The sequence below is a fragment of the Trachypithecus francoisi genome, unplaced genomic scaffold (assembly GCF_009764315.1).
Source record: "Trachypithecus francoisi isolate TF-2019V2 unplaced genomic scaffold, Tfra_2.0 Lachesis_group19, whole genome shotgun sequence".
NCBI classification, from domain to species: domain Eukaryota; kingdom Metazoa; phylum Chordata; class Mammalia; order Primates; family Cercopithecidae; genus Trachypithecus; species Trachypithecus francoisi.
Genome location: NW_022681464.1, coordinates 47658638 through 47684317, shown reverse-complemented (window position 1 = coordinate 47684317; position 25680 = coordinate 47658638). Strand labels below are relative to the sequence as shown.

Here is a 25680-nt window from a genome sequence, read left to right as displayed (position 1 = left end):
GGCCTGTAATCCCAGTGCTTTGGGAGGCCAAGGCAGGTGGATCACTTGAAGCCAGGAGTTCAAGACCAGTCTGAGCAACACGGTAAGATCCCATCTCTACGAAAAAAATTTTTTAATTAGCCAAGCATGGTGGCATGTGCCTACAGTCACAGCTACTCGGGCAGCTGAGGTGGGAGGATCCCTTGAGGCCAGGAATTCAGAGCTGTAGTCAGCTATCACTGTGGCACTGCACTCCAGCCTGGGTGACACAGAAAGACACTGACTCAAACAAAACAAAATATTTCAGTTTGCTTAAGAAACTCCCCATAAAATGCAAATAAATGCCTCAAGCAGTAGTGACCTTAATATAATTTAGAAATGTTTCAGCTCTACAAATCTTGTCATTGTCTGACTTATTTATTAGATCCTTAAAAAGGTAAAATAAAGAACCATTGTTAAATGATGAAACATAAACACTTGAATTTGTAAGCCTACTGAGATTCCTTCAGGAGGTTGGCAAAACAGGAGGAATCTTTCACCAGTGCTATACATCTGATCAATCGCTTGCATTACATGACAATTTAGCATTTGCTCATCTGTGTTGGTGTCTATGTGCTTTAGTTTTTGTTTTTTAAGACAACTGTCTGATAACCATAAGCCATCTAGGACGATCTGGCTTCAAAGTTACATTCAAAGTGACATGTAAGAACCACCACCACTCCTTGTTTATCTCCTGTCCTTTGCTGTATATTTGGAAGCTTTTCAAAAAGCAAAATCAGAAATACTCATCCTTCCTTCCCTCATGCCTATAGGCAGCTCACCAAGGATTCTGGTTTCTTTAAAACCAATGTAATAACAGAGGCAGGCAGAAGAAAGAATGTACGCCAGTGTTGTGCAAAAAGAAGGCTTGTTCGGGGGACCAACAGAAACCAAGCCTATCGAGACCACAGGCTCCACCGCTTACATCCGTCTTCTCTAAAGGCTGACGCTTTAACAGTTATGTAATCCAGTTACTTCATAACCATTTCAAGATAGCAAAAATGTCCACAAAGAAAAAGAGTTGCCCACCCACCCAAATACCTTCCATGCTTTGCCCACAGTGGTAATGTGGCAAGAAGTGAAGGAGAAGAGGGGGTGGGGGTGGGAGAACATGCCCTTCATGAAAGCATGGAGAGATGTTATAGTTTAGGGCTTCAAAGAGCCTCTGTTTACAGCTTGCTCACCTACAAACAGTGTAAGGTGGGTTTGAGCAGAGACACTGAACCTACAGCTCTCACCTGTGCACCAGAACGTTTGCAGAGGCTGGACAGCAACACCAGCCTAGGCTTCACTAGGACTCATGCATGAGCTTAGCTCATCAAGCTGCATTGCATTAAGCCTGTGATCCTGGGATGTGCTCTGAGACACAGCTGTACGAGGTAGAAGTTATAAGACCAAGTGAACCCACGGCTTCTTTAAATAAATATACACATGGACATAAATATGGAATTTAAATAGTCTAAAGACTGTGTAACCAGAGAGGGATACCACGGCTTTGATGTCAGCCTTTCCCATTACCTCGTCTGTCTCTATTTGGCCCTAGAATCCTGGCTCACCTGTCCGCGAGGCCCACCTGGCTCAGACATCCATGGTCAATTAAACAAGAATGGGTTATCTAACTCTGAGCTTTATAAATGGAGGAAGGAATGAAATGGAATCGATATCTGTCATGTATTTATTATATACTAGACACTGTGCTAGGTGATTTATTTGTATTCATCTAACTTCCACAGTAATTATGTGAAATTGGTTGATTATCTCATTGCAGAGAGTAGGAAACTGAAGTTTAAAGACACAGGTAACTCTTCCAAGGTCACAGTTCACGGAGGGAGTCAGGATTGAATCCAGGACTTTAGCCCTCCATGGGTTGTTAAGGATTCCTTGAAAATGGGTGGGCTCCTACTATGGAAAAAGACCTATACACAATTTACTAGAAGTTAGTACAAGAGTTAACATGGACAACAAAGTACAAATGAAATACAACAATCATTTCCAGTCTCTTCAACTTCTCGGCAAGAGACAAAAGTCTGCTGGGACTGTATGGATCACCCTCTCTCCAGCACCCCCATCTCCCGAATTGACCCGTAACGGTGTGCTGTGGCCCTTGTAGCTGAAAAAGCCGACATTACTTTCTGCTGAAAATTCTCAGGATGTCTATCTGAATTTCTCCAAGTTCTGACTTTGAATCAGAGTCTTCATCAACAAGATCTCTAAACACTTTTACACGTTTCAAGCTTTAAAAGACTGGCTAAGTGTGCCAGGGTAGGACCCACCTTTTACACTGTTAACTTGGCCTGACAGGTGTTCCATAAGTAACTTCTAACACGCTCTCATGAAATCAAAGCCCAACATAGGTCCAAGGCTTGGGGCACTGGTGATTTCAACATAGCAAGAAAATTCAGCAAAAGCTCTGAAAGCTCACAATAAAGACTGATGAAGACCATGAAGGTGGAAGCCTGTGAGGACCTGTCCGCTCCTAAAATCCGCGGATCCAGCTCCCCACAGGATCCCCAAGAAGAAGATCTGAAGCTCCTGAAGTTTACATTTTCCCTAACAAAAGAAGGGGAAAAAACATGTCATTGAATTACTTAACTATACAAGCATGGCCAAAAAATGTCCATGGAGACACAAAGTTGCCCACCCACAAAAACATCTTGTGTTTAGCCCACAGTGGTAACACGGAAAATGTGACTTGCTTACTGCTCACTAAATGTGTTCCGAAGCAGCAGACAGCTCAGATTACAGAAACTGTTACTAGGCTGTCTGTAAGCCTGGAGGCAGCAAGGGTGCAGAGTGTATTACAGTGAGGGCTGGCCAGGCTCTGTCACCTTTCAGGGCAGCTCTGTGACCCAGGGGCAAGTGCCACCCAGAACAAAACAAACTGCAATGCAGGGCAGGCTGGATGACACGATCGTCAGACTGTGCACACTGATGGAGCTTATGTAACGTGCAAGACCCTGTTCTGGGGCTGACCCTCTGGGCAGTTCAGACCCTTATTCGTTTAAAGGAATTGCTGCTAAGCAACTAGTATCTGTGGTCAAACTTGATCCTCTGCACTGTCATTCGATAATTCAGAGACAATCTCTGAAGTCCAAAAGGCAATGAGAGAAGACAGGATAGGGTAACATATAAAAAAGCCTAAAAATTTTACTTTTCAGTGTAAGTCATCTCCACTGCCAAATTTATTTTCAAGCAAAATGTGAAATCCCAACATATTCCAGCCAACTGGAATTTGACCAGTAATACCCAGGACACTATCAGAACGTAGTGATCCCAAAAGTATAGGTGGAAATATTAAGGTTAGACATAAATGCAATTAGAGTTAGACGAGGAAGGAGGCAGAATATCTGGAAAAATCAATCTCTAATTTTCTCAAATTAAATGCAGTAGTCATTAGTTCTCTAAAGCTCAAGGAAGAATTGATCAAGTCCATTTAACCTGGGAACTGTGAACTACATAAAATTACTCAACGAATCCAAGGAAGTAAACATCCAGAATGTGAACATCAAAAGCAGCAAAACTGTTCGGAATGTACGTCCAAAAGCATTAAGGTCTGAAAAGAACTCAACGCCCACACTGTAAGCACACAACCTTTTCCACTCCAGAAGCTCATGGTGAGCACCTCACAAAACCACAAGGGACATTCCTGTTTTGAGAATATTTCTTACCAAGTTGTCCCTGTAGGAAACAAGGCCAGAGATGACTGAGTGACTACAGCTATGTGGGTTTTCGGAAGATCATTCCCGTATCAAGCCTCTGGTGGAGACTTATTTCAGTCAGGTACTTCATGCCGCAACAGACGTGTGGTTCAGGGGTTAAAATAATGGCGTAGCTAAAATACGGCCACATTTTCTTATTCAGCCTATATCTACCCTGTAGGGCCAGCATGAGACACAACCATGAAAAGGAACGGGAAGGAAATCACATTTAAAAACAAAACATGATGTTTTGCCTTCCAACCTGACTTAGATATAACTGAGCAACGCAAGCGCTCCTTGTTAGAAACTTAATTTCTATGCACAAAGAAATGTCAACTATATACATCATCTGTCACTGGATGTACAACCCAGATGTTGCACATCTTTCTAGTCCCCAGAACATGCCCCATGCCACTGACACTAAAAATACATTTCTTGTGTGTTTCCTCATACAGTCTGATTTGGGGGCATTAAGTTGAGCAAACAGAGAGGAGGCCAAGGTCTTCTCTTTGTTTTAGGTCTGGGGAGTTTTACTGCTGAGAGCCAGTGCTTCTTGGCCCGAGGGAGAACCAACGCTGGGGCTGTTCCAGCACCTGTACCCAGGCCCTCGCCTTTCCTACTGGGGGGCCAGAAACAATCACTGCCTTTCTCATCCCTGCCCCCTCAAGTCAGTCCCTGAGGGAAATTTCTCCCCATCACAAAGAGATTACAGAATTTATGACACATATTTCTTTACTGATACTTTTCAAAGAATATGCCCATTTTCTATTAATAGTGCACTGATAACCTGTGTGATTATTTATTTATTTAGAGATGGAGTCCTGCTGTGTCACCCGGGCTGGAGTGCAGTGGCACGGTCTCGGCTCACTGCAACCTCCTCCTCCCAGGGTCAAGCGATTCTCCCGCCTCAGCCTCCTGAGTAGCTGGGATTACAGGCATGTGCCACCACGCCTGGCTAATTTTTGTATTTTTAGTAGAGATGGCTGGTCTTGAACTCTTGACCTCATGATCCGTCTGCCTCAGTCTCCCAAAGTGCTGGGATTACAGGTGTGGGCCACTGCGCCTGGCCCTGTGTGATTATTTTTGAGCACGTTTTGCCTTCCCTTTTCAGAAACAGGATTGAATGCTCAGTGGAGAGAGACCTTCTGAGCAGGTCCAGTTTTCTCCTCTTCCTTCCACAGGCTGCACTTGGGCCACTCCTCACAGATCCTGTACGTGAGAACACAAGTTCCATGACTTCTATGGGTGACCTAATCCAGGCTTGAAGAACGTCGCTCCCAGAAATCACTGCCGTTCTCCTAACTTCCACGTATTCGCTTTTCTTTGGAGGATCTGAATTTAATTCCATCTTTTTCCAAGCAGATGAAAAGATCACTTGAGCACCATCTCCACTATCTTCCTGTTTTGTTTTGTTTGGAAGTTTCCCTCTCACTCCTCACCCCAGCCGCATGAATCCTCTCCATGCTTTCAGCCGTATCTCCCTCTGCCCCAGGCAGTGCCTCTCTGTTCCCACACTCTGCAGTGGAGACAGACAGTCCGTCACCAGCCCTGGCTGGGAACCTTAACCGGTGTTGACACTGTCATTCCGCACCAGGAAGGCCAACCCAGCTGACCTTCGCCTTTCCTCATATTTTCAAAGATGATTTTTTTTATTTCAATACTTTTGGGGTACAAGTGGTCTTAATTATATGGGTGGGTTCTACAGCCATGAATTCTGAGATTTTAGTGCACCCATCACACAAGCAGTGTATGCTGTTCCCAATATGTCATCTTTTATCCCTCACCCCTCCCAACATTTCCCCCAACTCTCCAAAGTCCATTATATCAAAGATGATTTTTAATCATATTGATGACTTTCTTTGGAACTCTCTCTAAAGGACTCCTGCATCATAGAACCAAATAGTCTTAGAGCTAGAAAAGACTTTGTGAAGGTTATTCAGCCTTGTACAGAAGAGAAACTGAGGTCCCAGGAGGCTGCATGACATGAAGAAAGTCTCCAAGCTGACTCCTGGGATTCAGCTAAAATCATAGGTCCCCATTCCCACAAACACATATTACCTCTTCCATTCCAGATCTAACCAGGGAGAGGCTATCCCCACTTCACACAGTTCAGATACAAAAACATTTCAGTTACCATGATTTAGTTCAATAACACCTGCCTCTGAACAATACGGTTCACACTTTAGTTCCTATGGCACAGACATACTCAGAGACACCGCAGATTCAGTTCCAGGCCGCCAAAATAAAGTGAATACTGCAACCAAGTGAGTCACACAGATATTTCCGCTTCCTGGTGCATATAAAAGTTAGGTTTCCACTAGACTGTAATCTCTCTAGTGTGTGACAGCATTAAGTCTAAAAAAGGTACATATCTTAAATCAAAGATACTTCATTGCTAAAAAATGCTACTGATCACCTGAGCCGTCACTCTGTTGTAATCTTTTTGCTGTTGGAGGGTCTTGCCTCAATGTTGATGGCTGGTGAATGATCACAGTGGTGGTTGCTGAAGGCTGGGGTAGCTGTGGCAATTTCTTAAAATAAGAAAACAATGAAGAGTGCCTCCCTGATTGACTCTTCCTTTGACAAAAGATTTCTCTGTACACGCAATGCTGTTTTGATAGCATTCGATCCACAGCAGAACTTCTTTCAAAATTGAAGTCAATCCTCTCAAGTTCTACCAACACTCTAACAACTACGTTTATGAAATATTCTAAATCCTTTGTTATCATTTCAACAATAGTCACAGCATTTTCACCAGGAGCAGACGTTATCTCAGGAAACCACTTACTTTGCTTATCCATAAGAAGCAACTCCTTATCCACTCAAGTTTGATCATGAGGTTGCAGCAATTCAGTCACATCTTTAGGCTCCACTTCTAATTTTAGTTTTCTTGCTATTTCCAACTTATTTGCAGTTAGTTCCTCACTGAAGTCTTAAATCCCTCAAAGTCATCCAGGAGGGTTGGCATCCAATTCTTCCAAACACCTGTTGTGTTTCTGTTGTTGTCTTTGAGACAGGGTTTTGCTTTGTTGCCAAGGCTGGAGTGCAGTGGCGTGATCATGGCTGACTACAGTCTCAACCTCCTGGGCATAAGTGATCTTCCCACTTCAGCCTCCTGAGCAGCTGGCACCATAGGTGCACACCATGAAGCCTGGCTGTTTCTGTTTTTAAATTTTGTGTAGAGATGGTATCTCCCTATGTTGCCAAAGCTAGTCTTGAACTCCTGGGCTGAGGCGATCCTCCCTTATAAATATATAATATATTTAATCCTCCCTTATAAATATATAAGAAATATGTTTAATCATTTTAGATATCTTTTTTAAATAAATTTTATGCAATAATGTATAAATACATAGGTTAATTTCCAGAAATTTTTCCTCCATTGAAATATTCTATACATTTTCAGCTTCCTAAAGTGCTAGAATTACAGGCATGAGCCACTGTGCCTGGCTGACGCTGATATTTTGACCTTCTCTCATGAATCATGAATGTTCTTAATGGCATCTAGAATGAGGAATCCTTTTCAGAAGGTTTTCAATTTACTTTGCCCAGATCCATCAGAAGGATCACTATTTACGGCAGCTATATCCTTAGGAAATGTATTTGTTAAAGAGTAAGACTTTCCTCGATCTATGGGCTGCAGAGTGGGTGTTGTGTTAGCAGCCATGAAAATAACATTAGCCTCCCGGTATGTCTCTATCAGAGCTCTTGGTGACCAGGTGCACTGTCAGTGAGCAGTCATACTTGGAAAGGAATCTTTTTTTTCTGAGCAGTAGGTCTCAACAGTGGGCTAAAAATACATCTATGGATCTATTTTAGATCTGCTGTCATCCAGTTTTGTTGTTCTATTTCTACAGCACAGGCAGTGTAGATTTAGCATGATTCTTTAGGACCCTAGGATTTTCGGAATGGGAAATGAGCATTGGCTTCAATTTAAAGTCACCAGCTGCATTAGCCCCTAATGAGAAATTGTCCTTTGAAGCTTTGAGGCCAGGCATTGACCTCTCTAGCTATGAGAATCCTACATGGCATCTTCTTCCAACAGAAAATCCTATATGGCATGTTATTCCATCTCCATTGAAAATCTGCTGTTTAGTGCAGCCACCTTCATCCGTGATCTTAGCTAGAGCTTCTGGATAACCTGCCACAGCTTCTACTCCAGCACCTGCTGCCTTACCTTGCCCTTTGAGGGTATATGAATGTTTTCTTTCATTGAACCTCATAAACCCATCTCTGCTAGCTTCCAACTTTTCTCCTGCAGCTTCCTCACCTCTCTCAGCCTTCATAGAATTGAAGTGAGTTAGGATCTTGCTCTAGATTAGGCTTTGGCTTAAGGGAATGTTGTGGCTGGTTGGACCTTCTATCCAGACCACTTAAACTTTCTCCATGTCAACAACAAGGCTATTTTGCTTTCTTATCATTTGTGTGTTCACTGGAGTAGCACTTCAAGAACTTTTCCTGTGCATTCATAACTTGGCTAACTGTTTGGCACGAGAGGCTTTCAGACTATCAGGCTTCCAACCTGCCTTCCTCACTAGGTTTAATCATCTTGAACTTTTGACTTAAAGTGAGAAATGGACAACTCTTCCTTCCACTTGGAACACACAGAGGCCATTGTAGGGTTATTATTTGTCCTAATTTCAATATTCTTGGGTCCTAGAGAATTAGGGGGGTCCAAGGAAAGGAAGAGAAGTGAGAGAACAGCTGGTGGAGCAGCCAGAACACACACAACACTTACTGAGTTCACTGTCTTATATGGGTATGGTTGGTGCTGCCCAAAACAACTGCAATAGTAACATCAAAGATCACTGTGTCACATACGCATGCATGTTTAGAGCAGCACAATTCACAATTGCAAAGATATGGAACCAACTAAGTGCTCACTGACCAATGAGTGGATAAAGAAAATGTGGTACATATACACCGTGGAACACTACTCAACCATACACGGGAATGAAATAATGTCTTTTTTTTTTTTTTTTTTTTGAGACCAAGTCTCGCTCTGTCACCCAGGCTGGAGTACAGTGGTGCGATCTCAGTTCACTGCAAGCTCCGCCTCCCGGGTTCACGCCATTCTCCTGCCTTAGCCTCCAGAGTAGCTGGGACTACAGGCGCCGCCACCACACCCAGCTAATTTTTTGTATTTTTAGTAGAGACGGGGTTTCACCGTGTTAGCCAGGATGGTCTCGATCTCCTGACCTCGTGATCCACCCACCTCGGCCTCCCAAAGTGCTGGGATTACAGGTGTGAGCCACCACACTGGCGAAATAATGTGTTTTGCAGCAACTTGGATGGAGGCCATTGTTCCAAGTGGAGTATCTCAGGAACGAAAAACTAAGTATCATATGTTCTCGCTTATAAGTGGGAGCTAAGCTATGAAGATACAAAGGCATAAGAATGATATAATGGACCCTGGGGAGTTGATGGGGAAGCTGGGAAGAGGGTGAGAGAAACAAGACTAAATATTGGGTACAGTGTACACTGCTCAGGTGATGAGTGCACCCAAATCTCGGAAATCACCACCGAAGAACTTATCCATGTAACCAAAACCACCTCTTCCTCCAAAAACCTATTGAAATAAAAATGTTAAAAATTAAAATTAAAAAAAAATTTAAAAAGATCACCGTCACAGATCACCATAACATGTAATAAGAAGTTGAAAATATCACAAGAATTGCCAAAACGTGGCACAGAGACATGAAACACGCCCATGCTACTGAGAAGATGGCACTGAGAGACTTGCTCCACGTGAGGTTGTCATAGACTTTCAATTTGTAAAAGACACGGTATCTGTGAAGCACAGTACAGCGAGGCGCGCCTGTACAGTCACCGTCAGAACCGAAACTGCAGACTTCACGGCTCGCGCTTCAGCCATGCAGGTCACCACGCAAATGACAGAGCAGTGCCATGGTCAGCGGCCGAGCAGGCCACTACTCTCAAAGTCCGCTGGCGACTGGTTACCGTGCAGCTGTTTTTCATGCACAGAATGCAAAGCATGTAGTTGTGTTGGTCCCTGTAACCCATGGGTAAATGTATGTGATGTTTATAAAAAGGGGTCATCAAAAGAGGAAAACGACCAATGAAGATAAAAGGGCACCAAAGAAATAAAAAGTCCTGCTGGGAGTGAAATCCAAGCCGACCGTAAATGGGGTTACTGAAGAAATGGCTGCCCTCGGGACGGTGGCCCGGCTGCAGTGACGGACGCCTGTCGTGCCCGGGGGAAGGTGAGCTTAGGAGGAAAGTGGCTGTAAGGAAAGGGACAAAGACAGCCTGGAGGAAGCAATGCCGGGAAACAAGTTCACATTAAAGTAACCTGGAGATACTTTACAACGCTGCGAGCACACAGGAGAACAGGCGGGAAGCAGACCCACACCGAGGAGGGAGTGTGACAGCTCGTGCGGCGCAGGAAGGCTGCGCACCCCACACCGCGAGTGACAGGATCAGAGGCGGCGGCACCGCTCAGACCACTCGGGATCAGTCTCACCAAGAAACAGCATGCTTCCATTCTCAAGGTCGCTTGCTGATGTTTTAAATTACAGTATGCTAAGTAAATACCAGTTCTACTATCACTTGCCATTTCCCTATGCATTTACAATTGATGGTAGAAAAGTTTTTAACGCTGTGACCAAAAATATGCTTAAAGGTCACGGCAGCAATTATAATTTTCCTGCTGACTATTAACATCACTTTGCGTGGTTTCAATTCACTGGGCCATTTTTATGGTCCCACATTACTGTGCAAAGTGAGGGCTGTGAGCATTAGATACACAGCATCATCTCCAGCATCCAAGTAAAAGTTCTGCCGAGTCCTGCTCCTACTGGGACTAGCCTGAAGATCTCCTTTTCTCTGCAGGAGTATCTAACAGAGGCTTCGCTTGTGGGTAGCCAGCTCCTACTGCCTAGGGCAATTAACAGACATTTTTATAGTTCTTTATTCAGAAGGAATCACCATCTCTTAGGCCCTCACAGTGTGCCTGGGACGACGCTGGTATATCGTCTGGTGTGGGGACAATGGATGGCAACCCCTGAGATCCCCATCCCCATCCTCATGGCAGTGCTGGAGTCCCGTTCTCCAGACTCAAGCCACCCTCTCCAACCATTCCTGGTCACTGCAGGTGTCCTCTAGTGGAAAGGTGAAGATTCTTACTCAGGGTGGATATTCACAAGTCAGAATCCATCACAAACAGCAAGGACAATAGTGGGGCATGTCTGTGGGAATGGTGGCACAGGGTTATCAGCCAACAGCTGGCGGTATAAGCCACAGCCATGCCTCTCTCAGAAGAGAAAATACAGAATGGCTGAGCGGGGTGGTTCTTTCACACCTGTAATCCCAGCACTTTGGGAAGCCGAAGCGGGCAGATCACCTCAGGTGAGGAGTTTGAGTCCAGCCTGAACAACATGGTGAAACCCCGTCTCTACTAAAAGTACAAAAAGTAGCCGGGCGTGATAATGCACGCCTGTAATCCCAGCTACTCGAGAGACTGAGGCAGGAGAATCGCTTGAACCCCAGGAGGCGGAGGTTGCAGTGAGCTGAGATGGTGCCATTGCACTCCAGCCTGGATGACAAAGCGACACTCTGTCTCAAAAACAGAAAATAAAACAAAAATAAAAATACAGAATGAATGCAATATTCTAGATGGCTTAGTTCTCTCTGAGTTTGCAACTGTTCATCTACAGACCGCGGACACTTTCCTTAAAAGCCATGGTCTTCATCTGGCGAATGCCACTCAGCACTCATCCGTAACTGCGAACTAGAGCAACCCACTCGTGATGCTTTAGGTTGATACAAGCGGGGAACTGTCTTGTTTGAATTTGGATCTGGTGTCCGAGTCTCTGTTTTTGAGAGGGGAGTATATGGCATAGGGTCATACTCCAGATTGCCTAGCTCAACTCTTGGCTCCACCATTTACCGATGGTGTGATTCCAGGCGAGGTACGTGACCTGCGCGAGCCTCCCTCCCTCAGCTCTAGGGTGGAGACGGGAATCATGCTAACTTCATAGAGTTGTGGGGAGGACTACACGAGTTCATTTCTACAAAGTGCCTGACATGTATTATGTACTATACAAGCCTTGGCTATCATTAGTAATGTTACTGAAAAAATAAATCTTTAAATATAGTATATCCATGTTACATAAAATCTGGAAAATGAAGAACAAATCATCTTACTCTATCGTAACTACTCTCGTAATTATTTATTGAGTCATTTTTAAATAATCATTTTTTACTTAGTTTTTTTTTTTAAACAAGAGCCAGTCTTTCCTTTCTCATCTCCTGCCAGCTGTACAGCCTATGAGGCCTGCCCAGAATAAAACCGAACTCACTTCAGAAAGGGGCTCCATCCACGCACGCATGCCTGGGCTGCCTGCCTCCCCCTCTGGCACATCCCACCCGTGTGATAACTCCATCTCACACAGGGCTGCTTTCCACTGGATCCACAGGTCTCCTGCACAGCCAGGAAGCCCCCTTCTGGTCCTCTTTCCTCTTCCCCTTCAGATCTGTTTCCCCTACTTGATATTTAAAGTAGAAAAATATAGAAGATTTTTTCAAAGTCTCCATTCTCATTTAGAAACTTTACGGTAATTTTACTTAGGAGAAGAGACCCTCACACACATCGCCGTTTGTTCAAGCACCTGGTGGCAGGGACCATGCTGCCGGCTGGAAACAATGGCAGGTTGCCAGCTATCTGTAGAAAAGGATTTTCAAAGGCTGCACAGAATTGAGATGCTGCTGAAGCAGAAAGTGCTGCACTTTTCAGTGCTGCCATTTCCAACAGTTAGTACCTAGGGCCATCCTCCATGTAACTGAGGAAAAAATCCTGGAGGTAAATTTAAAAAATTAAATGTCCTTAGTATCTATCTCCACTTTCAGGTGTACATACTTTAAACGTTTTGTCACACATCATCGGTTGATGGTGGCCACAGATAAACCACAAGAGACAGAATTCATGCAGTTGAAACTTGGAATTCCACATAATACCATCAGCCTCTCAGGTTCATGTTAATACAAGCACATATACCTGACTGATGCCACAAAGTCTGCTCTCTCTTGCCCTTCCTCCTCAAGCCCTTCCTCCCCTAAATTCTTTCTGCTACAGCATATAGCTGCTGTGTGCACTGACCTCCAACAACTGGGATCCTAGCCTGTGGCTGCCAGCCAGACTGCTTCAGGAGTGACCAGACGGGGTGAGGTTCCCCACCAGCTGTGCTCTGAGGATGGCTCAGGAGAAGTCAAAATCCACCCAAAGCACCGAGAAGACCTGTTTCATAGGCGGATCACGCCCATGGGTGTGGCCTGCACGGTCCTCCCAGTGGCGCTCCTGTTTGCTGTCAAACCTGTGCACTTCGGGCAGCCGCGGCCCAAGCTGGCGGAGAGTGGGTGAGAAGCTGCAAGGCTCGTCCCTTTGCCACCGGCTGAATGCTACCTTACCTTTTCTCCTACTTATTTTTTTTCTTCTGAGTCGACAAATAATTAAGAATTTCCTAGACAGTCATATTGTACACTTACAAGCTCAGCACACAATTAAAAGGTTTTAAATGACTTGGTGCCTCGTATGAACTTCACACACAGAAGTCTGGTAGTATCCATACCAATAATTGGTATTCACTGATGGGTGTGTAAAAGAATTAGTAAATCTTAAACCCAAATAAAAGCATTTTAGAAAAGAGGCATCACAAAATGCATCTGGGCACAGTCCCAAGAGCTGGTGAATCAGTCAGGACCAGCACGGAGGCTACCGGGACAGAATTTTAAAAGATGTGGCAACAGCTGTTAAAAACTAAAGCACTAAGTAGTAAGAGGAACAAAACTGACAGGATGTGAAACGTTAAGTCAGGAGCTACAGAAAACTCAGGAGGCCTGACAATCAGAGCAGCTGATGGTTTTCCGTACCTCACTGCAAAAACTTCCACAATGAGTATTTGCTACTCTGGTGATGGTTCAAAGCCTTCTGTGAATTTGCAGCGTTACACAAGATGTCACTTTCTCCCTTCAATTTGCCTCTGGCGCCTGTCCGGACTTCTTGGTTGCGTAGGCACCAATTTCAAAGGGTCTGAAGCCCGTGGAGTAAAAGCATTTTAAGTGTGATGTTTTCTTAGGTTGAACATATCAAACACACATTTCTAGCACAATTCCAAATGTTTCAAAATATTATTTTAGTTGCTAAAAATCTGGAAATGAAAGCTCTGTTATTACGGAATGCCCCTGTTTTTATCATGCATTAAACCAAACCCACCCCCACCCCGTTCCCTGGCTCTGAGAGAGACGGATGTTCGTGTGTGAGCGAGTGTGGGGCGTCCCGTGCACACACAGGCACGTCACGTTCCTCTTCTCACTCCTGACCCCTCGGGTTTCTGTGGATTATTAATAACACCCACCCACCTGGCTGGCAGACTTTTCACAACACACCCTACAAGATTCTGCAAAAAATAAAAGCAACTCAATTTGAAAATACACAATGACAACCTGAGGAGGGAAAGAGAAAGAAAGGAAATAAGGATGAGACCCAGACAGAGAGACAGACAGACAGGCTCAAGGAAACTGTGTTCCCCAGGGTCTGGGCCAAGCAGCCGTCGGCAGGTACTCAGCCCTTCTCGGCTGCAGACTTGCTTAGCATGGCAATCGGCTGTCTGCCCAGGAGGATGAGGTAATGTCTAGGTTTAATGCCAAAATCTCGCTCACTGGCAGGACACATCGGGTAAATATTTCTACTGCAGGAGACCACATTCATGTGAGGCTGCTGCCAGTTTTATTATTGTTATTATGCTCATTAATATTAATACTCAGTCACTGTACCTATTTAAGATTGAGGAGGAGAAAGGCAAGGTTTTGCTGAAATCATGATAGCAGGTGCAGGAGGAAGAAAGTAGCCCCTGACTCCACCCCCGGGCCTCAATCTCCCCCTAAGAGTCACAGCACCAGCCGTCTGCAATCCCTTCCATCATCCTCAGCTGCACAGAGACCCCTGCAACTTCCTCTCCAGGTGGCTGTAAATCTGGGACCCAGCAGTGACAGTGGGTTTGGGGTGGGCATGAGGGGCTTCAAGGCTCCTTCAAGCTACCTTCATAATTATAACATTTGAAAATGTAGAATTGACGGGTCAGACTGCCGACGGTTTCTTCTCCCTTCTATAAACCACTTCTAAATTTGCTTCACCATATTTTTGACGACCTGTTTTACGGCCTCACAAACTCCCAGCTGGTTCCCTCAATGATCTCGTCTCTGTGGTTACTGCCAACAATCCACAGTCGTGTTGTGGCAAATCATCTTACAGCAGCATTTAAAGAAGCTCAGGGTCTCTTTCCTCTAATGTAGATTTTCTCCATTGTTACTGGAGGAGGCTCTGACATCAGCCTGGTTTCAGTTCAAAAGACAGGACGTTTTTCTGGGAGTCAGGAAATGAATGCAGAACTTCCCGCGGGCGTCACAAAGGACCGCTGAAAGGGACAGTCACACACTGCCACAGATGTGGTCTCCTCTCTGAGGAGCCGGGAATGACGCTGCCCTCCAGGGGCGCTGCTCCCAGGAGGGCGGGAAAGCACGACGCCGAGCGGCAGTTTCAAAACCAGGCTCCCAGGAGCAGCACGAGTTAGGTGTGGACAACAGGAAAGAGCACCTGAGACCCGTCGCTGTCCCGCAGTAAGACAGAGATGCAGCCACTCGTCCCGCACAGCCCCATGGGCAGAGGCGGCAACTCCAGAGGAGGGGCTTTGAGAGACGACGCAATGTGCCTGCTGCGGGAAGTCACAAGGCAGCTAAATATATATATATATATAAAATATATATATTTTTTCAGCTTTTTGACTTTTTTTATTATTATACTTTTAAGTTCTAGGGTACATGTGCACAACGTGCAGGTCTGTTACACATGTATACATGTGCCATGTTGGTGTACTGCACCCATTAACTCTTCATTTACATTACATATATATTTTTAAAGCCTAACAACCCTTCCTAAACATTTTTTTAAGACCAAAACATCACATTGTGAGGACTTTCAAGTTATTCCCAACATTTCCAAACGTCAAGTCTTGGGCAACATGTCTGCACCAAACATGTGCTTCTGAATAGGAAACCGAAGTCCCCGTCCATCAGGAAGGTGATGCTGCGGAGGGGAAGAGGAAAGGAAGTGAGACCGTGCTGGTGTCTTCTGTCGTCAGGGCCGTGGAGATGAGGCTGCTTGACCCAAGAATCACACTGGAAGGCCAGATGACAGCAAAACCGGAAGCGCAGTGTGGACGTTTTCACGGCAGGACGTGTGTCTGGAGAAGGATTCTCCAGTGTCCACGGCGGGACATGCGTGTGGAGGAGGATGCTCAGCATCCACGGTGGGACGTGTGTGTGGCGAGAAGGATTCTCCAGTGTCCACGGCGGGACGTGCGTGGGGAGAAGGATTCTCCAGTGTTCACGGTGGGACGTGTGTGTGGAGAAGGATTATCCAGTGTCCATAGCAGGATGTGTGTGGTGAGAAGGACTCTCCAGTGTCCACGGAGGGACGTGTGTGTGAAGAAGGATTCTCCAGTGTCCACGGCGGGACGTGTATGGGGAGGATTCCCCAGTATCGTTCTCCCTGGCACCTCACCCCCAGCTGACAAAGTGTATCTTCCCATTGTAGCTTTGGTTTTCAGAAGTCAGCCTTCTTTCCTCCCCAACAGGAGGACTTTCCTCACATAAAAGAACATTAAGGCTCCCCCATATGTGTTCTGACCTGATATTATAGCATGAAAGCCACTTGTACCTTCTTACAAAGGCTTAGAGAACTACTTTTGAAAAATGGTAATAATTAAGAACGGTTAAAAATACACAGTAGTCAGCCTTTTAAAAACAAGTCAAGACTGACACAGCAGGCATGTGAAAAAAGAAGAAAAAAAAATACACACTAAAAAGGCTATCCTTCGGCCAGGCACAGTGGCTTACGCCCTTATAATCCCAGCACTTTGGGAGGCCAAGGCAGGAGGATCACTTGAGGCCAGGAGTTCAAGACCAGCCTGGGCAACATAGTGAGACTTTGTCTCTACAAAAACACCAAACAGATTAGCTGAGCGTGGTGGCACGTCCTGGTAGTCCCAGCTATTCTGGAGGCTGAGGCAGGAGGACTGCTTGAGCCCGGGAAGTCAAGGCTGCAGTGAGCTGTGATCACTGCACTCCAGCCTGGGTGACAGAGTGAGACCCCATCTCTAAAAAATAAAAAGAACCCTTCTCTAAGTTGAAATAAAAGGAAGCCAAATAAAATGCTCTGTAACTAAGCAGTCTCCACTTTATTTAGACCAGGGAATGCTATTATGAGTCAGGCAGCAGGCTGGATGGAAATTACTAATTAATTGAACATTACGGCTTAAAACATATTAATTCATCTTACTTACTGCCTTTCTTGAACACATGCACATTTCCTAGGTTTTGTTAAACTAATAAAAGGCCATGTTTAAAGGTTATTAATGGGGAAGCTCTCGTTCTGGGGCTGCCTGGCTTTACCTGTCTTCATGTCCGCCGGGGTGCCCAGGTTCGGGCTGGCTGCCTTGAGATTTGCTGGACAAATAGATGTGTGGGCATGACATTTTATACTCTGTGGTTTTAATTTTGGTTTGCATTAATGCAGTGGTTTTGTGGTAACTGCCACAAACCTTGAAATCACACCCTCTCCCTCCCACCTCCCAGTCCCTTTATTAATCTCGAGTGTGGGGGACTTTGACTCCGATACCAGAACCAAGAGTCAGATTTCTGTGGTGTGCTCCTCTCGGAAAACATCAATGATGTGACCCAGTTCAGTGCTGACACCTGAGTCTCCCCAACTCTAAACACTAAATTTAACTGGATACTTCAGAGGTTGAATTTTGATCTCCTCCGTTCTTCCTCTCCACAGGGCACATGGCTCAACTTCCACACGAAAGATTTAGGTCAGATGAAAAGATGGTATTAAAAATCTTCAACAAAAGATTTGTTAAGCATTAGACTGCGCTCTTGCCTATAGAAACCTCATCCCCTGAAAATCTTTTAATAGAATCAAAGGAGATGGGGTCATCTGGTCCACCCCCCGACTTCAGGCCAGACCCCACTGAAATTGTTCTGGGCAAGTGAGGCCGCCACATTTTTAAGGCAGATGTTTTGTTTTTCCAGAGGAACAGACTCCACCATCTTCCTGAACCACGCACACGAGTTCTTGACAGTCTCCACGACTCAGGATTTACCTCCTCATGATTAACCTAAATCTCCAAAGCCACCGCAGCGCTCACTTCCTCCTGTGCCCTCACTGGTACCCATGGAGAACAGCTGGTACTTGTCCCCTGCAGACTCACTTTCCCTGTTCCTCCATACACAGCCAAATCTCCTCCAGGCAGAGAAGGGAGGCCGGAGGGGTGGCAGGAGCGCCAGGAGAACATGCAGTGTGTTGCAGGATTCAGCAGGGGCCTGGGCAGCTCATGACAAATCGTGGGAAGAAACACTCCACGAGGGCCTGGCAGCCGGAGACCGAGGGGACCCGACTGAGCTGGAAGGTGATGGAGGTGTTGGCGCTCTCTGCACGGCACGCAGTGGCAGCGCTGGTGACGCTGCCGTGTGATCCAGGCACAGCGACAATCCTCCGAGCTTCAGTTGACATCTCAGTACAAAATCAGGAACTCAACTTCCAAAAGACAGAGGGCTGCACCCTAAGACCTTTGAAGTCTTTCCTTGTTCTAGAATTTGTGAGTGTATTAACCTTTTCCTGAGCCATCTTCACCACTCGAAAGGTTATTGACCCAATTCTTCGTGGCAGCTGAGGGAAGATTTCAGAATCTTCAGTGTATTTTCTTCCCCTTTACTAAGACGGTATTAGTGACACCACCTTACACTTCAGAATCGGGGGAAACACGCCCTTGTGTTCCCTCTGAAAGATAACTCAGTGGGATCCTGCAAGGACCAGCACCAAAGCTGCTTCTCAGTAAGCTGGTGAACAGAAAACGTCTGTTGACTGAAGGCAGAATCAGACACAGACGGGAGACACTGACAATCTCAACTGCTTGCAGCATTTCAAGCCCTGAGATTCATCAGCTAAAGAAGGAAAGTGATTTGGGTTCTGCTGCTTTCTCAGAGCCCTCCCCACACCGCCTTCACCTCGCTGGCCCTGGAACTGAAACCATCTCCCTGCGCAGGGAGCCAGGCCGTGGACAAAATGATTCCTGATTGTAATTTACCATGAAACTCTAGATTTACTGGTGTACACTGGAATTTTAATGGTCTTCCCTCTGAATCCTGCTGCATAGCCCTTCTGAATAGTCCCATACATGTACATTCAGAGGTCATTCTCACCATGATTCACTCACTGTGAAAACTTGGCAGACTGGAAATCTCTCCAGGGGCTGTGGTGTTGGAGAAAATGTGGAAGGGGTTCTGGCGTGGCCTGGTGCTCCTAGGGCACCCCACTGCCCAGGTGACTCAGGAGTTGCTGGGACAGCTCCCTCTCTGAGCGCCTGCCATCTCCCTGGAGGGATCTAAGGCCCTGGGACACCTTCCAGAGGGCCGCCCAGTCAGTGGAGATCCCATCCTGAGTAGGCTCTGACAATGCCCACTGGCCATCCTGCGGCCTTTTCAGGGAGGCCAGGCGTCCTGCAGGGCTGGGGAGGAAGGCGTTTGCAAAGGAGCTGCTGCTCCCCACCCGGATTGCAGGAAGAGTGAACACACAGGAGCAGGCAGATTCAGATCCGGGGGGAAGGGAGGAACAACTCCTGCTAATACTGCAGCCGCTCCACCGGACTGCAGCAATGCTGGGCTGTGAAAGGATGTCCCTTCCGGCAGAGGCAACTCGGAACCAGAAGAAAACTGACAAAGATGAGATCCCATCAAGAGCCCGGGAACAGGGGAGAAATCCAGGATTCACCTTTCTGTGCGCTGGCGTGGATGAGTCCTGTGGCAGGCCACTTGCACCCTTCCTCTGTGCCCTTCAGGCCTGATGGCGTCCTGGTCATTCTGGGGACAAGAGCATGGCCTGTTTCTAGCTAGACCTGCCCAAATCGGTCTTAGGGGATCTTGGTGGCATGGATCTTAGAGAATGATAAGTTGCATTTTCAGTCGGGGGCAAAAACTGTATGAAGGTAGCATAAACCATGGTACTGTATTCATTATACCCATGAAAAACAGCATTTCAGTGCTAGGACCAATAAAGCCAGCCTCATAGTCATCAACTGAATGATGGAAACACCTCTCCTTTTCCTCGCACTGATTCATGAAAGCCTCTGCGGTGTTCTGCAAATTTCATTATCAGACAGCACCAACATGCAAAGCTTTGGCCTGACGTGGTGCAGACCCAAACACCGCCCCCTGATGGGCAAAGCACCAGGCTGAGAAACAGAAGATCTGTTTTCCTGGCCTCTAGTTCTGGGTCTTGTTCTTTGTAAAATGGGTGTAAAACTCCCTGCCGGGCCACTTGACATTAACTTTATTACTGCTCATATACAAACGTCCCTGCTCCACACAAATGCTTCTTTTTGCTATAAAATCAAATGTTAGTATCTTCATTACAGCTTACTAAATCCCAATCACCGACACTAATATAATCTTTAAAGGAAACAGACACAAACTAGATTCACTGGTGCCAGCTATTAATTATGTCAAACATGTAAAGTATCTCAAAAAGAAGTAAGTCCAACTTATTCTCACTCAGTTCCAAATATGTTTATCTTAGGGTGTCTTGCCAAAAATCTCTGTCGTTAAGCTGAACACGCACACACAGGTGCCGGCCCATGGCCCAAGCGTGACGGATGCCCTTGGCAAGAAGCCCGTGACTGGCAGCCACCATCTGATAGTACAGGAGCAGCCGGCCAGCCTTGGCTCCAGAGGTGATCTCCCACAGATGGAAAAGGGAGGTCTTGGGATGCTTTCGTCATCCCAGCTGCCCTGCAGGTGGAGGTTTAAAGTAAATCATTCACAAACCCCTGTGGCAGAAATGCAGCACACCTCAGCTCCTCATCGTCAACTGCCAGGGACTCTGCCTGGTGTCCCGCAGGCCGAGTAGGACTCTGTGGCCTTTTCCATGAGGGTGGGTCTACCATGAAGAGGAGGAGAGATGAGTCGGCCACCCACTGTGTCCAACTAAATCCCTCTGACAGCCCAGTGATGAACTCTGAGGCTAATTTCCAACATCTGAGAGGTTCAGGCTGGAGATACAGAATATTGTCCAGAGAGACAGGAGGCCCAGATCTAAAGGGAATGGGGGGTGGGGTGTGCAGAAGCTTTACCTGGACCCTCCCAGCCACACCAACGAGCCAAGGACTCCAGAATCTGGTACAGCCAACATAGGGCAAAGTCCCCAGTCCCCACCTCTCACATTCTCTGAGGTAGAGGCATGGACAGAGGGGTCTATTTCAGTTCTAGGAGGGGGAAGCACGTTCCATGCTGGCTATCACAGAACTGAGAGACTAGAGAAGCCCCCTCACCCTGCCTTGGCCCCAGCTCTGTCCTCCCGCAGGCCTGTGTCCCTTGCACTGTCATCTGCACGCGCCCGGAGGGATCCCAGGAAGCTCAGCCCATGCAACACGGCCCGTTCTGGAGGAGGGCCACGCTTGTCAGGGAGATGGCAGGATGCGCATATTTGCTTTTAATATTCCATTTATTCCTTTCTGGAACACATCATTTTAAAAAACTTCCCCTGGAAACATCCATAAAACATAGATGAGGTGAAGTTGAAGAGGGTTTGGGGCTATCATTTTATTGAGGTAAAAATATATATACATACAGAAAAGCACACATAACTTACAGTTTTCATAAACTGAAACACCCATGTACATTTTTTAGCTTGGACTCTGATATTTTGGGGGGAAAAAAAAAACCTCACAAAAGGATCCATAAACTGAAAAAAAGTTCCATTTCAATGTAATTTTCTTGCTACCACTTCATAATATAGGTTGGGTATCCCTTATCCAAAATGCCTGGAGTCAGAAGTGTTCCAAATTTTGAACTTTTTCGAATCTTGAAAACTTGCATTATACTTACCAGTTATTATATTATACATCCACCTTCCTAATCCAAAAATCTGAAACCTGAAATGCTCCAATGAGATTTCCTTTGAGCATCATATTGGCGCTTAAAAGGTTTCTGACTTTTGAGCGTTCAAAATTTTAGGTTATTGTTATCGGATTAGGGGTACTCACCCTGTGGCTGTTGACAGTCACAAACAAAGCTGAAGGGAATATAGTAAGTAGACCACAGTGGATCACAGGAAGCCATTTGTGTCCAAGAGCTTTCACGACAGCAGGGCAGATGGAGCCAAAGCAGGAGCCTCCTGGTCTCTGAAGAGCAAGCCTGGTTTTCACGCTACCTTCACAGCGGTTTAGGAAAAGCACACGTTCCATGTCTCTTTGGCCATGTCTCTTCCAAGTGGGGAAAATCTAAATTTTATTCCCTTTTGCCATGAGTTGTTTACAGAAGACAAAGAGATATATGCAACTTTCATTCACCTTTTAGCTATTTTCTTTCATCCCTGGCACAAATCTCCTCCCTCTTTCTTCTAACCCATGTCCCTTTAAGTCACTCATGTTAAAAGCAGCAAACAGATGCTGGGGATAATTTAATGCAGCGAAGGTTTTCCTTCCACACCTAGGAATGTGATTGTGCCCACACACTGGGAAAGGGCTGCTGCTGTGTCACTGTTCTGCGACAGGAATAATACACCTGGTCGCCGGAGAATACACACTCCAGGCAACAATTTCATATAACTAGAGGTTGTAGGGTGACTAGGCCCTGAAAAACAGGGTGTGGACCAAGCTGGCTAAGACCGCGAACCCAATGCAGTGCTGGATTTGAGCTAGGTCTCAGCTCGGACCTCATTATCCGCTCACTGACGTACTCAATCACACACCACCAACATCATGACAGTTCCAGGACACCCTCATCTGGTGTAAGAATGGGTGGCACTGGGCCAGGCGCAGTGGCTCATGCCTGTAATCCCAGCACTCTGGGAGGCCGAGGTAGGCAGATCACCTGAGGTTAGGAACTCAAGACCAGCCTGACCAACATGGAGAAACCCTGTATCTACTAAAAATACAAAATTAGCTGGGCATGGTGGTGCATGCCTGTAATCCTAGCTACTCGGGAGGCTGAGGCAGGAGAATTGCTTGAACCTGGGAGGCAGAGGTTGCAGTGAGCTGAGATCACACCATTGCACTCCAGCCTGGGCGACAAGAGTGAAACTGTCTCAAAAAAAAAGAAAAAAGAAAAAAAGAAAAAAAGAATGGGTGGCGGCACACCACAATTCCACTAAATCACCTTTTTCCAGGAATTTTCATGAATATTCCACCCCTTGGTTAAAGAAACCCATAAAGACAGCAGCCCCCAACCCCACCATGTGACTCTCTGGAGTCTGCCCCCACATTTCCTTCTCGCGAGAGTGTACTCTTCACCCTGCCATAAATCTTCGTACTTTCACTGTTTTCTGACTCATCCTTGAATTCCTTCTCACGACAGTGTCAAGAGCCTGGATGCTGGCTGGGGTGTGTAAGTGCAGCACACCAGGGACAGTGGCTAACCCAGCCCACTGCTCTTCCCCAGCACAGTGGGCAGGTGCCTTTCGCTACACTTCCTGGAGAGACAGCAAGGTCCCTGATGTTTTCTGAACCGGATCACGGTTGGGGAATAAAAAAGAAATGATCACTCTCATCAAAGTTTTACGTAAGGAAAAAAGGCCCGTATTTAAAACAATGATAAAACTTCAGATGCCTGAGAAGCATATGAAAAGGTGCTCAGGTTCACTACACATCAAGGAAATGCGAAGGAAATCCACAGTGTCATTCTACCACCCACGCAGGAGAAATGGGAGGACTGCAAGCGTCGTGGCACGTGTGGGAGCGCAGGGGTCTCCGAACACGCCGGCGGGCGTGGAAATGGGAAACTGTTGGCCCTGGCGATTCCACCCTGACACTTCCAGCAAAATGCAGCTCAGGGGGCTGCTTGAGTTCTGGGGCTTGTTTGTTTGTTGAGGTGAAATTTGCATTAATATAAAATTAACCTTTTTTATTTATTTATTTATTTATTTATTTTTGAGACGGAGTCTCGCTCTGTTGCCCAGGCTGGAGTGCAGTGGTGCAATCTCGGCTCACTGCAAGCTCCGCCTCCCGGGTTCCCGCCATTCTCCTGCCTCAGCCTCCTGAGTAGCTGGGACCACAGGCGCTGCCACCACACTCGGCTAATTTTTTGTAATTTTAGTAGAGACGGGGTTTCATGGTCTCGATCTCCTGACCTCGTGATCCGCCCTCCTCGGCCTCCCAAAGTGCTGGGATTACAGGCGTGAGCCACCGCGCCCGGCCAAAATTAACCATTTTAAAGGGAATCCTCTGGTGGTATTTCACGCAAGTATTTCCAGTGTGTAAAAAAATCCGTGAGCTTTTCTACATACACTTTTCTGAATGTATAAATCATGTCAACGAAGATTCTAATAAACAGAATGAGGAAGTGATGAAAAGTAAAACGCGGTCCTTCCTCAAGTGCATTTCTTCCGAGCAGCTCTGCCGTGTGAACGGAGAGGAGGTGTGCGCGCTGGCACTGCTTGCGCTGACTCTGCCGCTCCGCTTTCTCCTGGTGGAGCAGGCTCAGGTGGCTTCTGCTGTCTATCACCAGATTCCCTTCTGATGATGATTTCTGCACTCTCTATACATGTGACAAAACTCACTGGTAACCTTTCCAGATGGCTTTAAATTGTAACTCGCTATTTGTTTGTATGCTTAGCCAAGCTGCCACACTCCCAACTCTTTGGAGAAAGGAAACTGTTTTACTTCAGTAAGGGGGAAAGTCACAATCCAAAAATAAATATGTAGTAAAATCATCTTGACACAAGAAAATCACCTCCAATGTGAATATCCCAGGGAACCGCGTCTGCAGTAACGTCCTCACCACATGGGTTCTGCAGCCCAACATGATTAATGTTTGAAGGGCAGACAACGGGGTGAAAATCCAGTTTCTAGAATTCTTAGTTCTTGATATTTCCAGATGGTGGATGCACCCCACAACCACGAGCAATTATCAGCAACACAGAGGCCCCCAGCAGAGGTGGCTTCCGAACAAAACTAAACCAGAAGAGGAGGGAAGAGTCCCGCTTTAAAGCAGTTAATTAATAAAGCTTTACTCTTTTGCATTTTTAACCATAGCTGATGCTTCCTATTCCTGTTTTTTGAAGTGATACTACTTATTTATCCTGGTGTCTTTTTTAGGGACAAGGTCCTGCTCTGTTGCCCAGGCTGGAGTGTGGTGGCGTGATCATGGCTCACTGAAGCTTCGAGCTCCTGGGCTCAAGCGATCCTCTGGCCTCAGCCTCTGAAGTCGCTGGGATTCCAGGCGTGAGCCACCGCTCCCTGGTGTTCTTGATACAAAAATTCTACCACACAGATGGCACGACGTGACACATGGGGATAATTACTAAGTTACTAAAACTGAAGCACCTAGCAGAGAGAACGAAGCAGTGAGCAGGTGATCCCAGGCCACGCCCCGGGCCCAGGAGGGTGTGCCTCTGTTGTACAAGTGGGTTCAGAGCAGCAGGGACAGCAGCCACAAGCAGCATGAGGACAGTCGCTCCCGTCACGCTGTACCGCGGAACCGATGCCCCATGCACGTCCCTGGCCTGCAGGAGAGCAGACAGGGTCATTGCGCCCAGCAGGGAGCAGGCAGAGGCCCAGGAGTCACCAGGGCACGTGGCCAAGTTCCCCAGTCTAGTGGCTGAGGCTGAGCCCCTCACTCAGGCCTTCCTGGCTCCCAAGTCCACGCTTCTACCACCAACTACACTCCTACCAGAGGCTTAGTGGGGTCAGCGGAAAAGGGGCAGCCCCAAGCGGTAACAGTTATGCCAGCACCACGCCAGCCAGACACCTGCAGAGCAAAGCGCAGGCCGACAAAGCAGGTCCTGCTCACGAGGAGCTCAGGTCCACCGAGAGAAGGCGGGAGCGCCGACACTCTCCACTCACACCCCTGGATGCCCAGTACGCAGCAAAGTCCTAGTAAACAACAGGTGTTC

General features: G+C 46.5%; 1 protein-coding gene across 7 annotated transcripts in view; it reads right to left on the bottom strand.

Annotated features, from left to right (window-relative positions):
- LDLRAD4 (low density lipoprotein receptor class A domain containing 4) overlaps nucleotides 1-25680 on the bottom strand; it is a 436719-nt gene that overhangs the window by 139076 nt on the left and 271963 nt on the right. The window contains exon 1 of one of the 7 annotated variants that reach the window (XM_033178434.1): nucleotides 12835-12963. The exons of the other annotated variants lie outside the window; for them this stretch is intronic. The gene's annotated coding sequence lies outside the window, so the exon portion shown is untranslated. Of the gene's footprint in view, nucleotides 1-12834; nucleotides 12964-25680 lie in introns of those variants that run through there. 7 annotated transcript variants of the gene reach the window in all.